A 19,038-nucleotide genomic window follows, 5' to 3' on the forward strand; every position below is an offset into this window, starting at 1 on the left:
TTTAAATTAAGTGTAATATATATGGTTCCTTTTGCACTACGTCTCAATGCTTTTAAAGTATTTTTGTCAAGATCTTTGAGTTGCATGCTGTTGAAATGTGCTCTTAAATACAATTCCTGTCTAACAGGTATAAAATACTATATGACAGTAAAACAAAGTTGTTAAGAAAACAGTTTGAAAGGAGAGTGATTTGTAAAATATCCACAAAGAAAAATAAATCTGCTTACAGTTCTGTTTCATATGGGTGTTGAGAGATGTATCCATAGATCTCTTAATTTTACTCTCAAAGTGACCAGATTGATGCTTTTAACTTCAATATTTAAAAAAAAAATCTTCCCGGGGGCGTTATTAATGCGTTAACTTGACAGCCCTAATATATATATATATTTTTTTAGGACGTGCGATATTAAGTAGGCGAATTAACTCAAACACGTCATGTTACAATTCTTTTGCTGCTTGCTACAAAAGGAAAACTCGCACGGCTCTCATGTCAGGGGTACTTGAGTGAGTGACATGCAGGCTCTGCATGCACAGCAAACCACCAATCACAATCAAATCTCCAAAGCAAACTGACCCGGTGATTAAAGGTAAAAACACTGAATAAAGTAGTTTCATGTGTTTCTCCAGGGCAGGTCGGGCGCTGCTAATCAAGCTAGCTCAGCTTGTTGCTCTGATAACTTAAGATCCAGACGTCCGTGACTAAAATCCTTCATCCGGTTAAATATAGTTAGAAAAATACCAATTGTATAGCATTAAAGTTCAAGAAAGGATGGTTTGCGGACAAAAAAAAAAACTGTCTTTTCTTCAATTCCTGTATTTTGTCATATCGCAGGGGAAAGAAAATATCGCAATGTCAGTTTTTTCCAATATCGTGCAGCCCTAAGAGAGAGTGAGTGTGTGTGTGAGAGAGAGAATGAGTGTGCGAGAGACAGTGGATCTTACCTTTTAGAAGTGTTTCTTCCTTGCCTTTCTCTTTGAAAAGTCTGTGATTAGGTCATCAAAATCCAGATCCCTCACAAGATCAGACTCGATGGCCATCAAAGAAAGGGCTGAAAGTCTCTTCTGAGCCATGGTTGTCCTAAGTAAATTTTTGAAGCGTTTAAGCTGTGAAAAGGACCCCTCACCCTCGCATTTGGTTACAGGCAGTGGGAGAAAAATCCCGAGCGCAACAAAAACATTGGGGAATGTTGTCTGTAGTCCATGTTTAAGCACCACCTGCAGTCTGTTTGCAGGAGTTTTATCTGGCTGTCAGCACATGACAAAAGCCCTAAACTGGATCAGCTCATCTGCTAATGACTTATCCAAGTCAGTAGGATATGACGAGGAGAGAATATTGGCCCGTCTGCGGAGATGTCAAATAGGACTCCAAAGTGTGCATCCAGGCGTTTGCTCTGTCCTGAAAGCAAACTGTCAATAATTACATTGAATGTCTCAACCTGGAATGTTTTACTGCCAGTCAGTGCCACCTCGTGCTCCACTGTCTCGTCATCAAATACTTGTCTTTTATCAACACGGTGAGTCTCGTGCTGGTATGTCTGTGTCACGCCGGTGACGGCCCGGGCAGATGTCTCAAAGTCAGAAAATGTTCCTCGTAGTGATGCAACATAAGTGCGCAGCGATTCCAAAAGTCGCACAGCGGTCATTAGGTCAATGTCTTTATTTTACAAGCCAGTGCTCGTAAAGCTTGAATTGGTGCAGTACAGTGTCCAAAAATATTGTCAGCAGAGCAGTCTCTAGTTTCCCAAGTTTGCCACACGGTGCAGAGGCCTCTCGCCGTGTTTCCTGACGCTCTTTGTCATCAGCTGCCAACATTTGTAAAGACCCTCTTATTGCAGTGTAATTGTCACTCATGCCCCTTTCACACCAACGCGGTTCCAGGGCCGGTTCGGAGCTGGAGCTTGAAAAGCACCGTTTTTTCCTGTTCACACAGCAGCGGAGCCGCCTCTAAGCTCCGGAATCCGGTTCGTTTGAAGCACCAAAAAGTTGTCAGTCTAGAAAGCAAGCACCGCATACGTCACGCTTACGTCAGATCTGGGCTGTGTCCAAATAACACACGACATCCGTCTTTCCGCCAGCTTCAACATGATCTGTGGAAATAACAATGAAAATCAGTTTTAATGTTATACCATAGTAATTAATGCTGCAAAGCTGGGTATTTTGAGCTTGGCACTACTCACCAAACTGGCACCTGCCCGAGACAGCTTTTGAACGAGCCCCCATATGTTACGGCCCCAGCCTCTACTCCGCGGTAGTGGCTCGTGCTGAGACCCGCAACATGAAAGAATACACGCAATAACCGGTACTTGGTAACGAGCATTGATTGATAATCAGCCGTTTGCTCACACAAGCGAAACGGGAAACAAAAATAGGTCTGGAGGACTGGCCAAAAGGAACAAACAGAAGGAGGGAACCCGAGCCAGCCACACAATGGGCCGTAGGACCCAGAGCTTCCCCCCCCTAACCAGAAACAAAATATAAACCCTATGGGAAACAAAATAAAGCCGCGAAAACTGGACTACCAGGTCCTCCAGGCTAAACATAAACACATCAGCAAAAATATGGCCTACTACTCAAAATAGCAAAGAGATATCTTAAGGAGAGTGTCTCCCGGCGTTAAGAGAGGCGAGACATCCTTCTCCTCCAGATTCTCTTTATATCTCCACGACTGAGTGGAATTTGGAACACCTGGGCAGAGGCGGAGTCAGGGGCAGACCAGGTGCACCCCCACCATGAGTTAGTGATTATTATTTTTTTCCAAACAAAAACAATCACAACAATCAACTTTGAGTCGACAGACGCGCTCACGACTACGTTTGTCTTTTACGACCACTCAGGCCCCACACAGAGTGTTTTTACCAGCATCGGAAATGAGTACTCCCAAATAGTTTATTTTGTGCTGACTTGCGAGGAGTCCACACAGAAGCTGCAACCCATGTGCCGTGGAGTCATGGAAAGGTTCCGGCTGGCCAATCAACCGGTTCCTAAAACCCTCTACATTGACCGTGGGTGTTGTCGTGCTCAGGGCCCTACATCTGTGGAGACAGAGGGTGTTTCTCAATCGCGAGTAAAGCTGCTCCAGAGCCACTATTTCAAGCATACTACGTCATCGAGTGCCGCCGAAGTACTGTTCCAATGTCCAGCATACTTGGAAATCTACCGAGCCCGGCGTACTTAGTTTGCAGACATTTCGAGGCTGCACATGTGGAGACTCCGGTCTTAAAATCCCCACAATGCTTTGCGCACGGACCAATTTCCCCAAATCTATGGCGGAAAATGTAAGGCGGGGCCTCTCATGACGCACACCTGCACACTTGCTAGCCTGTTCCACTCTTTATTTTCCGAATGCCAAGGAAGGTATTCTTGCCTCGCTTCTGAAGCAAGACGCTCGGAAGACATGTGCTACCAAGCAAGCATACTCGAGATTGAGAAACACCCAATGTTCCAGGCTGCGAGGGGGACCCAAGTTCCCATCAGCAAAAACATGTGGGTTTGCTATCCTGGCTCCAAAATGGTGGAATGAGCTCCCCATTGAAATCAGGATAGCAGATAGCTTGCACATCTTCCGGGGGAGACTGAAAACTCATCTCTTTCGACTCCACTTTGAAGTAGAACATGTAAAATAGGAGAAAATTAATCATTTCAATTGGCCTATGCATTCAAATATGGTACGCTTCAAAATTGTTTTACATGTTATTCCAGGTTGCAGATAAGCATTTCCCAAGCTCAGTAATAACAAAAATATTCAAACTTTTTTAAAAAGGGTCCTCATTACAAGAGAGCAGCAAAGAAATGTAAAGGGCGAGAAGATTCTTTGGAATTTGGAAAGCCGACTGATCTGTAGATGTCACAGGTTGCCTGCCCATCTCTTTTCTTTTTTGTTGCATCTAATGATGGATTTGGTGTAAACAATAAAACACTAACATTTACACAACAATTAAAGCTTTCCGTTACTCTACCCTCCTCAGGTCCCCATTGTGCAGCATGGCCATATCAGGTTTACCTGATAAGTGGCATCGCACGCTGGAACTGCGACAGGAGCTTAGACATTAGTGCAATGAACAACAGGCTAATGTACACGCTGGTGAAACTGCTGTGGTTGAAGTCACCAGAGGGTTCTCGCACAAGCCCAGAGAAGACCACCATCTTAAAGGCTTACGAGCAAATTCGGCACCGAGTTTTGGTAGACGATCCCGTCATATCTAAAGCAGGCTTTCCTCTGCCAAAGATCAACATTAAGACGGTGCGTGACTTCATCCGCGCTCAAGAATGCCTCCTCAACCTGCATGCGACCAACCAGCCAGCGATGTTCTCAAAGACCACTCCCGTTTCCTCTGCCCACTTGCCTCCAGCGCCACACCAGCCAGCAGTCCTCCCTCCACCAGACTACCCGCTGATGCAGTACATGCAGACACCCAGCACGGCAGGGACCAAGTTATTGAAGGGAAGGAGGGGCATGATCGCGCCTCTCTCACACCCTCAGACATCACTGCCACCTGTGTCATTGCCACGGTACTTTGGCAACATTTCTTTTATCTTGTGTTTTTCATTACTGTATATACCTTGGCAATGACCTGACGGGCCACGGCCATGATACTGCTAACGGCCGCTAGTTTGGGGACAGCGTCCTTCAGTGAAATATCTATCAAACTCTAGTTTGATATGCTATAACGTTACCCACTACAGTTTAAGGCACACTTTCTGTCATTATCCGTGTTATCTTGTGTACAGTATATCATGAAATTACTGTTAAAAGTGACAGGCACCGTATCCCGTTACCATTGACGCTAGTTAAAGGTTAGCAGCGCTCAATGAAACCTCCGTTAAACTCTAGGTTGATATGCTATAACGTTACCCACTAGAGTTTAAGGCTCACTTTGTCATTATCTATCTAATCTCGGGTTAACCAGCTCATTACTGCTTGTGTTTACTGTTACATTACTCTAACAATTGATAGTACAGTCCGTGTCACGTTATCGCTTTGATCGTTTTAATGATATTAACTTGACGTTATTCAAGTCCCTCGACCTTCTATTTTGCATTCAAAAACAGAATATCATGTATAAATACATATATACCACACATTGATACATATACTTTACATAATAATAGAAAGTACAAGTATAAACGTGTATTATTTGTGACATGTCTTCTCTACTGTTGATGTGTTTTATACTGCACGTTTATAGCCTATATTATTTGCTGTTTCTTTTATTCAAATGTAATTGTGTCAATACTGTATTCCCCCGTTGCTTTACTGCCAGTATTTAAACCCTCACCAGACACACACACTAGGGGTGTAACGGTACACGTACCGAAATTATTCGGTACAGGCCCTTCGGTTCGGTACACGTGAACAACTTCTTGGAAGTAATCTCAGGTGCTGCGTCGCAGCATTCAGAGTAATTTGCTCCCATTGTGATCAACGCGTCATAGAGCGAGCAAGTTATTTCATTGGACAAGCTGGTCAGAGGGATGCGTTCAAATGTAGTCAGTGATTTGAGGAACTGTCGAAATGGCGAACGCAGATAAAGTTGAGCTCGAAAATCCTCCAGCATCATTGAAGTCTCCGGTTTGGGAACATTTTGGTTTCGCAGTTACGTACAAGGATGACGGACAAAGACAGGTGGACCGAACCAAAGCTGTTTGTCGGCATTGTTCAACTAACATTGGTTACGCGGCTGGCAATACATCAAGCTTGCACACTCATTTGAAAAGGCATCACCTGAACGTGAATATCACCGGTACCAAAAGACTGAAGTGGAAACCCAACTCCCGCTAGCATTTAAGCCTCCACCACTCGCAAAAACATCAGACCGAGCCAAAGCTATTACAAACGGCAAATATCCTTATGTTGCCATGTTAGCAAAGCGCTACCTGGCTGTATCTGCTACTACCTCTGTCCCTAGAGAGGGTGTTCTCCACAGCAGGAGACGTTGCTAGTGCCAGCAGATCTGCCCTTTCGGCAAGCAATGTGGACAAGTACATTTTTCTTTAAAAAAACATGAAAATACAATGACAAGCAAGTCCTAATGTCAAACTGGCTGCTTAGGTAGTACAGTTCAAATACAGATGATTTCAGTTAATCGAAAAGCTGCACCTTAATGTTTATTTTATTATATTTATTTGAGTGAATATTTACAGTTTAATAATAATTAAAAACCCAAAACTAATAGTTTATGTTTTGTGAGTAGGCCTACTAGTACAGTAAAGTTCAAATACAGATTATTTCAGTTAATCGAAATGCTCCACCTTAAAGGAATGGTCCACTCATTAGATAATTAATCAAAACTTCAGTATTTAGTGAAACGTTATGTTTAAACCATACCCTGAAGAAATCAGTGATATTCCCCGGTAAATAATGATTTTATAGCTCTTTTTTATCAAGACCTGTATATTCCGTCTGGCCGCCGCCATGTTTGGTCGTGACGTCATCCATGCGTTCACTTTGTCAACACACGGAAACATGGTGGAGTATTTCAGTTCGGACTCGTCAGCAGAGGAACAAGTTTTGACCAATGTGAAGAGATTGGATGGGGGAATTCAGCCATACATATCAGTATGACAATACGACACCCTCTATCCTTAGACCCTCACATCGTACAAGGAAAAACTTCCGAAGAAAACCCACAGTTTAAAGGGAACATGGGAGAAACCTCAGGGAGAGCAGCAGAGGAGGGATCCCTCTCCCAGGACGGACAGACGTGCAATAGATGCCGTGTGTAAATTGAAGAGATAATACATTTACAACATAGGTAGTCCAAATGTTTGGAAATGCATGTGTGTATAATGGGAAGATGATATAAGATACTATATGTATGCATGTAGTACCACCCTTGCTAGTGATTCCCTCTCTAGTTTAGCATACTCAGCTTCGTTGTCCCTGGCCATAGAATCACGATTTTATGGGGCCGGAAAAAACTGGGGTAAAATACACACTAGCCGGTACTACGCAAAACTGTCCTGGCCTGGACGCTAAAGGACGTTAAAACGGGGCTAGCCGCTGCAATGGAAATGCGCTATAACATACCTTATTCTTACTCCGAGCACTACTTCTGCTCCTCCGTCGCTTCACACTTGCAGAGGGCGATTTCTCAACTGGCCGAACTGGTGTCCTGGTCGGTGATGACACCAGAAAGACCGATAGTACTGCATCTCCATTGAGTAATGGTTGTTCCATAAATCCCATGTTATGTTTTATCATACTCTCAGAGTAGTCGTCCGGAAATTTGAAATGTTCGCTGCATACATGAGCCTGTGAATCTCTCGGTTCGGGCCGGCCACATTTCGCTAGCCACTGCCTCCGAATGTACTTCTTACGCTTACCTTTTGGCAACAGATGGAACCGAGCATTCCGTGGATTGTTCCTATCCGAATTGTGGCAATATTTCGCGATACAGTGAGGCATATTTGAAGAGAGAAACTACAGTAAATAACATGGAGATCAACGTGTCTTCGAAAACCAAACGCATGGTTTACGTCACGTCCGGAAAATGGCGGCGCCCACAGTGTTGATGTTATTTCGGTATATAATCAGTTTAAAATCACTGATAATGTCATCGGATTAAAAAAAAAAATAGAGAGACTGGCAGAGACTGGTCTGTTTTATCGGATGATAATTATTTAAAAATGAGTGTCATGAGCATACCATTCCTTTAATGTTTGTTTTATAATATTTTGTATTTATTTGAGTGAATACATTATTCACGGTTTAATAATAATTAAAAAAAAATATGTTATGTTTTGTGATAATTTTCTGCTGTACCGAAAACGTACCGAACCGTGACCTAAAAACCGAGGTACGTACCGAACCGAAATGTTTGTGAACCGTTACACCCCTAACACACACCCGTTGCCAGATCGTACTTTGCCTTCATGCTAGTCTTTCACGCGTTTGTTACCAGATTGCCTACCCGGTTCCGACCCTGCCTGTCCCTGACCGGCCTGATCCCTGATCCTGCCTGTCCTTGGACTATCCTGCCTTGCCTGCTCCCTGCCTGTACCGACGTTGACCGCCTCGCCTGCTCCCTGACCCTCTGCCCGGCCCTGACTTACCTTCTGCCCGCTGTCCTCTGGTTCCTTGGCCTGCACATCATCCGACTGATACTGTTCTGCTGGTATCCCTCTGCTCTGGTATTATTACCCATTACCAATACTCCTTGGTTTCTCGAGTAGTGCATTTGGGTCCTTCATAAGATTGTGACAGCTAACATAAGAATTTCCCAATTTGGGATAGTTAAAGTATCTATCTGGTATAAAGCAATGTTAGGGTATCTATTACCTCTTGTAAACTAAAATGTTTTGGTATACAAGTTATGTATGTTGATTTTGATTACAGTGAGAAGCAGAGATGGCGACACGTGTCCTGCGCATTGTAAATCCCCAAGCTCCAGGGGATCGACAACAGGCTGTTGTGGTGCCATCAAAAGAGGCCCGTTTGTACCGGGAAAAGAGAAAGGCTTTTCCTACACCTCCAGTGGAGCTGCTCAGCAAGGCCACTGCCAAAGGGACACATAAACCCTCACGCCAGCAGTGCCTGGGAAAGCTGGTCTTGCCTTTTGGCCAATATATCCACTTGGGCTGTGCAATTTAAACGATCCTGCGATATATATCGATATTTAGTTTTCCGAGAAAGTATCGATATTTCAGCCGCGGGTATCGATACATTAAGTCTGATAACTGTGTTCGTTATTCTCGCGTCCAGGAGAGAAGCTTTAAAAAGGAGACTAATTGAGTCTCTGAGAAGGTTCAAATGTATACTTTAATTAATAAAAAGCGCGGTAATGTTACAAGCAGAAGATGGTTCAGTCAGAAAAACAGCTGTGTTCTGGCTCTCATGAGCGAGCTCCACCTTTCCAGCTGTTAAATATCCTCTGCTGACTCCTCCCTGTGGGCCGGTTGGCGCTGCTGGGGGCCGGCCCTCCACGTCTCCAATGTTCGTTGTTGCGCATTACAGAGGATTCAGACATTGTACATTAAATATATAACTAAACACACTTTTTCTCCTTATCTCTTTCATTACTTTTCATTTAATACATTTTAAACGCTGTAATCAATACTCCAAAAATACCTCACGGCTGGTATCATTTCCGGATGTTGTCTCATGTTACCCACGTCTGTAAACAAACGTATTCAAATAAACTGTACCTTCATTTAATATTCAGCAATAATAATATCTCAACGTCTATAGTTGTAGTGTTGAAATCAGTAGGTTTCGGTGTGCAACACTCCGTGTCATATCGCTACTAAATTCACCTCTATAGTAAATGGTATATTAGCCACATGCTAAATGCTAACCGGAGATTAAGGATTTTCAGAATAAAAGCTTAACAACTGGTTGTGCACAAGAACTTCTGGTTTTTCAGTATAAAACAGCATTTAAACTGACGGTATGTTTAAGGTACTTTATGCCATCAAAACATTGATTTTCATTTCTAACAAGTCCCATTCAAATCCCCCGTGTTCCGCCACCTGCTGCACCTTTTCATTCTCCATTGTCCATTGTGATACTGCACTTTATGTACTTACATTTCAAAGGCTTGTAAGCTACAGTTTGCACTGTTTCAATAAATGAAACTAATTTTCTCACCACATCTTTTGATTCATTTTGTCCAGCATTTGCAAGCTGTAGACTCTCTGTCAGAGCCATATATTGTATAATTGATGCTTTCAGTTTTCAGTTGAATTAATTCAATCCAAGTCAATGGAACACTCACAAGATGTCACCAAAATCACACTGTCCCTTTAACATCTTTCAGAATATGATATAAGTGTATCGAATTACAACGAATCGTATCGTTGGCTGAATATCGTGATATAAATGGTATTGTGAGCTGAATATCGTGTATCGTGAAATTAGTGTATCGCTACAGCCCTAATATACACGCACCCTTGCATTGGCTAGTGGAGAATGACGTGGGCTACATAACATTGTAAGTTTAATACAATTGTTTGTAGAGTCAGAAATTGATATGTGACAACTTATGCCGCCCGGCATGCTGCAAAAAAGCATACATCTGGGCATAAAACCTCTGCTGGCCATCCCAAAGAAACAGAGGTCACTCGACCTGAAGATGTTGCTACTGCTGCTGTCCAGCCTGCTCCTACTGTCCGGCCTGCTACTGCTGTCCAGCCTGCTACTATTGCTGTGAAGGCAAAGAAGCCAACATCGAGGCACAAAACCTCTGCTGGCCAAAAACCCCGGAAGTCACTCCTGTGCAGCCTGCGGCCCCTGCTGACCCAGACATGTCCCCTTCGACATCCAAGAGACCTTCCGATGGCATCTCACCCGAGTGACGCAGAAGTAAAGATAGTTGTACTAGTGGAAAATTGCTTAATTACTTCATTGAACAATGTTATACCATAACTTCTTACCCTATAAGTCTCTAATGTATTCCATGTTATGCATGTTACTGGTGGATCTAAAGGGCTGGGTGTGTTTGTGGGAGAACCCTGGTGGCATCCCATCTGCCGACATATCCTCACTGAAAGAGGACACAGAGAGAGGGCTGTTTTCCCCCGTTCAGACGTACAAGGACATCAGAGGTCAGATCAAGAGGCGACGGGTGATGAAGTCTGACCTGATGTGGTTTTATCCCCCGGAACCTCCTGGCTTTGTCGGGGGTGGTCTGCCTACTCCGGAAAAAAATGTTTGGAGCCGGGTCTTTGTGTGGCGCCCCGTTGGAGTGTGGAGGTACTCGCTCAAGTGTCCGCGGGGAGATAACTGTGTCGGCAGTGGGAGAAATGTGCACCTCTCCAAGTCTGGCTACCACTCCAAGGTATACATTCTCTCTGACATTACTATACAGTTGAAAATGTGTTTCCATGTATGAAATGGGCACTGAAAGTTTTATGCTGGCCTTCATTTTGATTTCCCTGTGTATTTAATAGGTACGTCTCATCTGTGATGCAGAGATGTACACAAGTCTTTTTTTGCAAGTCCAAGTCAAGTCTCAAGTCTTTGGTCACGAGTCCAAGTCAAGTCTCAAGTCTTTGTGGGGTGAGACTTGATCAAGTCTCAAGTCTTTGGTCACGGGTCCAAGTCAAGTCTCAAGTCTCTAAAAAAATAAAAGTCTCATGTCTCTTCTGGTTGTAATAAGCCTTCTATTGTCTTCTGCTATCCAGTCTGTTAAGAATACTGCACAGCTATATCTAAGAAATTCAAAGCATTTACTGTGTTATTATCACTCCTATATCTATTAGCATACAGTATCAGTACTGATTAGTTGTTTGTTATATGATCACTTTAAACAGGCTATTGCAATGCAATATGAGGACAAACATCACACTTTAGCTAAATGCAAACAACTTATAAGCAAAACAATTCAGAATCAGAAATACGTCAAATACCTCTTTGTATCAACCGTATTGTTTAATTACACTGGGTCTCTAATGACATCTTTTAAGTCTACTATTAATAAACATATTCCTCTATCCTCTCACTCAAAGCCAGTGTCATGGTAACCTGATAAACCTGTAACATTAACGTTACGTGGTCAACAATAAACCTGTAACCTGCCTACTGTATAAACCGACAGATGTATTTATGTATGTAACTATGTATTTGTCTACGTTTAACGTTAGCCAGTAGATGGTGGCAGAGGGTAATGATTAACGTTACCGACCTTTTTTATGTCATGTCAAGAGTTGGATGTCAACGCCACTCAACACAAACAAGTGTGACAAGCAATTCACTAATCTTTTCAAATATTCAGTTACAAAGCTAGTAGCAAGCTAAGTTAACATTACATAGCTGATGCTGAGCTAAACATGTTTGCTAACCGTCCATGCGTTAATGTGACTGACCTCTCCGGGTGACTTTTCAAGTGCCTGATGAAATTCAACGTTGTTGCGCCAGCATCCTTGATTTTGATATTGCAGACTTTGCAGTGTGCGCTCCTTTTGTTGGTGCCGCCGGCGTTTTGTTCGAAGTTTTTGTAGTTGAACCTAATTACAAGCGGTACAGCTGCAGGTGTGCCGCCGGTCGCCATGGTGTTACTACGAGGTAGTAACAGAGGCGCGCACGTCTGCGTAATGAGCCCGGCTAAAGTAACTGGATGGCCTACCTGCCTGTCAGCCTTCTATCTGGGCACAAAATTATCTCGTGCCCTCATTGGTCATGTGCGCGTTTGTGTGTGTTGGAGGAGGCGGGCTCTATAAGGATGTAGCAGCCTCTAGCAGATTATCTCCGGTTGTGTATTTTCAAATTCTAGCGATCTCGAGCCGGTTTCTCTCAAATTTACCTACCCCACCTTTAATACGCCAACAATAGAAAACACAATGATTGTTCACGAGTCCCAACACACGAGTCCAAGTCGAGTCTGAAGTCTTTTGGTCAAGAGTCCAAGTCAAGTCTGAAGTCTCTGTGTGTGCGACTTAAGTGCGACTCGAGTCCGAGTCGCAGACTCGAGTCCCCATCTCTGCTGTGATGTGTCCGGCTGGTACACGGTGATCATAGAGGTGCTGTCCTGCGGACCCTGTACAGAGGCAGCCAGGAGCAAAGAGGGTGTCTCAGTGGGCCGGTGGCTTGCGTGGGATAACGCCATCCTATCCCAGCTCAGCGAGGCTCACCAAGCCATCTTTCCTGGCGTCCTTACCACCATGTGTGTTTATTTCACATTCTATACCAAACTATACATTAACATGCTATAATGTGTGTGCATTTCAAAAAAAATTGAAAGTTGTCACATATCAATTTCTGACTCTACTTACAGACGTGGCGTAGACAGGAATGTCGTGCGCCTTCTGAGGGACAGGACCAAAGGGAACACAATGGAAAAGGTGTGGCGGCAGGTACAGGAGAACCACATGGAGGAGTACCTTCAGCGCAAGGACCTGTACACCACACTCCTCGTGACCATAGCTGCACCCGGAGGGATCGTCTCTGCAATGAGGCATACATTCCAGGCATTCTTCATTTATTTTAAATTCAGGTGGTGAAGAAGCTGTCTGGGCAGGGACGTGGCTCGGCCGAGTGGTTTACCAGCATCGGCAACGAGTACTCCCAGATTGTCACTTTTGTGCTGACTTGTGAGGAGTCTGCACAGAAGCTGCAACCCATGTGCCGTGGAGTGATGGAAAGGTTCAGGCTGGCCAATCAACCAGTCCCTAAGATCCTTTACATTGACCGCGGGTGTTGTCGTGCGCAGGGCCCTACATCTGTGGAGACAATGTTCCAGGAGTGGTTCGACGGTGGTATGGTTGTGCGTCTGAACATATTTCACTGGATCCACCGGTTTGACGCAGCCGTACGCACAGACTCGCACAGCAAGTACGCCGTGTTCAAGTCCGCTCTGGCCGGGGCAGTGTGGGCCTACAACCGCACCGATCTGGAGCTGCTGATCAAGGCCATCAGAGCCAAGGACCCGGACACATTCAAGTCCGTGTCGGAAGAAGATGTTGTCCGCCTGTACATCACAAGGGATCAGCTGCAACACCACTTGCGGAGGGTCATGCTCGGAGCGCAGGAAACATTCCGGTTCATCCACCTGGCCATCGAGGAGCTGAAGGGCTTGGCTGGACCAGAGTGGAGTGAGCCTCTTTAAAACACCTGGTAGGATCTCATACAAAAACATTATTGATGTAGCATATAAAGTGAGAATAACAAACTATATGTATATGTGCCTTTACAGGAGCCATTGATGAGATGTGGGTAGGGCAGCAGAGACACCTGGAGTGCATCCAGGATCCACCAGGGATGAATATGTATAGGGTGGCCCGCACCACAACTATCAACGGTGTGGACCTGCCCTATTATAAAAGTCTGGAGGGATTCCCCCCAAGTCTCTGCCCCACATGATCCCAGGTACACAAGTGCAGTCGCTTTCATTAATAATAACAATATACACGTCTAATAATAAAAAGCAATAAAAGCACAATTTCAAAAAGCGTCGGAACAGGAAAGCAGTTGGAATTAAAAGAAAATGAATCCTCTTGAAATAGAACATGTCAAATAGGAGAACATTAAACATTTCATTTGGCCTATGCATACAAATATGGTACGCTTCAAAATTGTTCTACGTGTTATTCCAGGTTGCAGATAAGCATTTCCCAAGCTCAGTAATAACCAAAATATCTAAGCTGATCTGCAGATGTCACACGTTGCCTGCCCATCTCTTTTCTTTTTTGTTGCATCGAATGATGGATTTGGTGTAAACAATAAAACACTAACATGTACACAACAATAAAAGCCGATTAAAGCTGAGACTCCACAGATTATGTAGGTATATAGTATCATCACTGAGTGATCCGGACTCGCGACAGGGGAAGCAAATACAGTCATCACAAAACGTACCTTTACAGAGCTTCTAGGGAGATCGTCTCACCACCGTAGCTGTCAATCTGATCAAAAGACATGTTCAATGGCATTAAAATGAGAAAAAACGCGGCTGAATCGGTTAATCCATAGGTCTTTAACGTCTATGTATAAAAAAATGATTGAATTTATAATCCATAATTCCATTTTTATGTAAAAATCGGAGAGCAAATGCTAGCTGCTAATGGTAGCCACCACAGCTAGCTGCCGCTTTAAATGTTCCAACATAGCCGTTGTGCTTGTGTGATATGCCAACTCCATTTGGCAAAGACTGCAAATGACAATATCTTTGCGTTTTGGACTAACTTTAAAATATTCCCATGCTTTTGAAGACCTAGGGCGAGATGTTTTCGTTTGAGGGCTTCGTGCGCAATCCTGTGAGGAGGAGGTGGTAGCCGTTTCAGTCTCCATTGTGTTTGAAGTGCGATTGCGAACTGCTTGTTGCTTTGTTTACACACCCATGTGTGTGTGTAGCGACGCGTCGACGCGGAAATATGTCGTCGACGATATTTTGAAGTCGACGCGTCGCTACAGCACTACTTCTCAGGTCCCCATTGTGCAGCACGGCCATATCAGGTTTACCTGATAAGTGGCATCGCACGGTGGAACTGCGACAGGAGCTCCGACGCAGTGTTTGGTGGCAAGGGACGGCGTCACAGGACATACTCGGCGCCTCTCATCCACCGCCTCAACACCCGCTGTCAGCAGCTGTTTGGAGAGACTGTGGAGGAGAATTTCCGGGCCCCCGCTGACGTGGATTCCCACGAGCTGCTGGGGTTGGAGTACCTCTTCAGCCAGAGCACTGGTGAATCAGGATCTGGCCCAGTGTGCGAAAAAGTACACGTCCCACCGTCCGGGACGTATTATTTACAATATCGGACTAGTAGATCTTTCAATTGACTTGTCCGTCGGACATGTGGCGTTTTTCGCCCTGATTTATTGACAAATTATTGATAAATTCAGTTTACAAAAGGCAGAACTCATTCGCAAATTGCACGTGTCCGTCATTGTTCGTTTAGAATTGTTAGTTTCGGTTCTGCTTGTCGATTCCTAAGGAAATGCATCTCGCCGCTTTCTGTATAGTTAGACGGGGGCGGGGCGGGAAGTGTAGCACAGTGGCAGGGTTGGGAAGCAAAACTCGGTTCCGAGTAGGAACAAATAACAATTGTCCGGTACCGGGATTAATAAGAGTTGTGAGGACATGTCACAGTCTGCTTTCTCACTCACCTATTTTCTGCATTAACATTCCTTAGTCACCTGGTAGTCACACCCTGTCTCTCTCTCACTCTGTTACACCCATCAGCTCCATTAGTATTTAGGCCCACTTCACTTTCACCTCAGTGCCAGATTGTACTTTGCAGCATGCCAGTCTTTCCCGCATTACCCTTCAGATTGCTCTCCTGGTTTCGACCCTGCCTGTCCCTGACCAGCCTGCCTCGCCTGCTCCCTGACCCGTTCTGTACCTGCGACTCCCGTCCTGCTTTCTCCTGGAACCCTCGCCTGTCGCCGACCAGCCCTTTGCCTACTATCTGCCGTTTTGTCTCCTACCAGCCTATTGCCTTCAATAAAGCTGGTTACCGACTATCCCTGGTTTCCCGTGTTCTGCATTTCGGTCCTCAGCTCGTTTGTGACAGGACAGGAGGCGAGGCCGAGCTCCGCGACTGCAGCTCTCTCTCTCTATCCTCCGTATCAGCTGATCGCTGCACAGTATTGTTTATGAAGCAGGGTATAGAAAGTACATTATTGAAATGAAAATACTATTTATTTACTTTTACAAACAGTGAGCAGCTGCAGCATGTGTATTGCAGGACATGTGTAAGCGTGCAAGCGTCTTTGAGTTGTAGAAAAGCGCTAGGCCTATAGGCTATAAATATAATGTATTATTATTGTTAGGTTATGTCCTATGTGTTGGACATGTGTGGTTGGACTCAGTGTAACATCAGAGGAGACTGGGCCAATTGTACATTCTCAAACTGCACCACTTGGAACTAACTAAACAATGCAGAGATTATTTTTATATAATTGTATTCAATAACCATAATAAATTAAACAGAATGAAGTTATTTGTAAATAGGAATACAGATTTGACTTCATGTTTTCATAAATATATTTTTCTCCCAGTTTGACTTATTTTTACCCTTTCAAAGAACCGGAATCGAGAACCGAAAATAACCGGAATCGAAAAGCAGAACCGGAATCGTTAAAATCCAAACGACACCCAACCCTATGTGTGATGCAGTAAAATCTTACCGCTCACTTACGTTAGCGGTGTTGTAAAAACCGTGGGAAAATGTAAAATACGATGGCGAAGAAGAAGATTCCAGTGGCCCCAATTTTTGTCCATTCTGGACAAGTGAAAAATGTATTCGGACAAGTAAATTGCCAAACTCACTTGTCCATGGACAAGTACTCTCTAAAAACTTTTTCTCACACTGTGGCCCCTTTACACTGGAGGACATCATCCACGATGGCCCGGTCCAGACGAGGAGGTCTCTAGTAATTCTGCCTAAAGTGCACCAGATTGAAGCATTTTGCTTTAAAATGTTCAAACATTTCTTCCTGGTATGCCTGAGAAGGCAGATATGCTTGTTTTTCTCAACAAGAACTTAATAATTTTTTTTACCCTGCCCCTCAAAGAATCGCACATTAAATTAAAAAGGTTTGTGTACTTTTATATCTACATAGCGAAGTCGCATTGTCTGTTTTACCTTAGTTAACATTACCTAACATCAAGAAGTCTAAATTTCCCTGCTATTTTATTGAGGCTAGCTAGTTAGTTTAGGTTTAGCTAAATGCTAACTTGGCCTGTTCTGCTAGCATTGAGCAGAGCTCAGCTAACATTTCCACGGGTTTAGCGTTAGTTTTAAAGACTAATTCAGATTATTTATAAATCCTGAAAGCGATATTCTGTTGTCGATATAGCAAATGTAATATCAAATTAACATTAGATGACCAAATGCATTCACTGGGTGTAGCAACCATGAACTCAACGTGTTTGTTTTTCACGGTGCTTCAAATAATGCTGCTTTAGGTTAGGTTTAGCTTTAATATCCTAACGCTAAATATGCTGGCTAAACATTCATTTAGTGAGTGCTTTTGGTTCTCCATTGGTATGCAGTAGAAATGTCTTTTTGACGGTACTTTCACTGCTCATTAGTTAATTTGTTTTGATGATACAGAGATGGCTGTTGTAGCTAGCAAACATTATGATAACATACTGCACTGTAAAAACGCAAACTTAAAATTGTTGGCCTGAAAATAATTTGTTTGTAAAGTGAACAAAAAATATTGAATTGAGTTGCTTACTACATTAAAGTAGTTCTCTCGACTATCTTTATTATGTTGCTTGTTTAAAGTGTGTGTCATTTAATAAATTCAGTTGGCAAAACTTAAAAATCCAAGGTTAGAGTTCAAACTAAGTTCTTTGTGTATGCTTCGAGCTATGAACGGGGTCTCCAACAGAAATCTGCAGGGGGTTTTCTACAGTATTTCACCTTTACATGTTCGGCAGTGGCACTCTGCTGTTCTCAACGGGACTGATCATCCTCAAGGTGAGCACTTTGTTTGAATGTTGTATTGAAATTATGAATATAGAAAATGACTGATTTAAAGTGTAACATTAATTGATTGCGAATTATTTAGTTGATTGTTAGTGAATTATCAGTTAATGTGGCACTAGATTTTAGTTTGTGGTACATTAACCGAGTTTAACATTAGCTAGCTAACACTTCTCTTCAACAGGAACAATGTTTTAGAAACGTTTATCATGTCTGGCCTTAGACTTCTAAGGTATGCTACGATGGACAAGTGTAGCCAGAAACGTGGTCGGCTGTTAGCTTAGCACATACAAGTTGAATATCAGTGGCAGAAAAATATAACTATGAATGGGGGTTTTAGCAATATTCTGGCAACCCGTCTCTCGGCCAGCATTGAGGACATGCGGGTTCCTATTATACATCCATGCATGCGGGTCTGTCAGGTCGAGCCTGGCGTGAGAGAGGAAACAGAACGTTAAACTGTTTTATGGCCAGAATATATGGTAAAAGACGGACTGCATAATTAAGGGAGGATTACCGTGAGTTAACGATCAACTAGAATGTAATGTGTGCGAGGGAATCAACCGTTTAAGAGCACGATATCAGCAAACATGTTTTCACCATAGCTCCAACGATATTATTTTAAATGTTAATGTGAAATGTTAAACAACAATTAAGGTTAAACGTGTTACAGCTTCATAGATCGACATGTCTGATAGGTGGTAACAGTCATTTCTCTGTCCCCGTCAGTGCAGCAGACCGACGGAGTGTGTTGAAGCGGCCTATATGAACAACTACAATCCCCGGTTCAGGTGGCGACTGGCGCGCTAACGGAGCTCCAGGAGGGAAAACCTTTGCGACGCTGAGGTTCGGCTGATTTGCAAAGGTATGCTAACATGGACGTGTGTTGTCTGCCACATGGTCGGCTTTTAGCTTGAAAAATATACAATGGTGCATATTAGCGTTAGCATAGGACAGTAAGAAAGGTACTACTTATTACTGCAAGAGCAGCTAGTGGTAAGGACCTCGGACAACTTACATTTAAAACATGCTATTGAGACATGTGCCGTCAGTTTGAGGCGTGATTGAAGGTCATTCCAAGACCAAGGACCACAATAAAAAAGACTCCTTTTCCCAGCCTCAGTCCGCACAGCAGGAACCTGGAACCGTATCCAGGCACTGGATCTGAGA

The sequence above is a fragment of the Pseudochaenichthys georgianus genome, chromosome 24, assembly GCF_902827115.2.
Source record: "Pseudochaenichthys georgianus chromosome 24, fPseGeo1.2, whole genome shotgun sequence".
Taxonomy (NCBI): Eukaryota; Metazoa; Chordata; class Actinopteri; order Perciformes; family Channichthyidae; genus Pseudochaenichthys; species Pseudochaenichthys georgianus.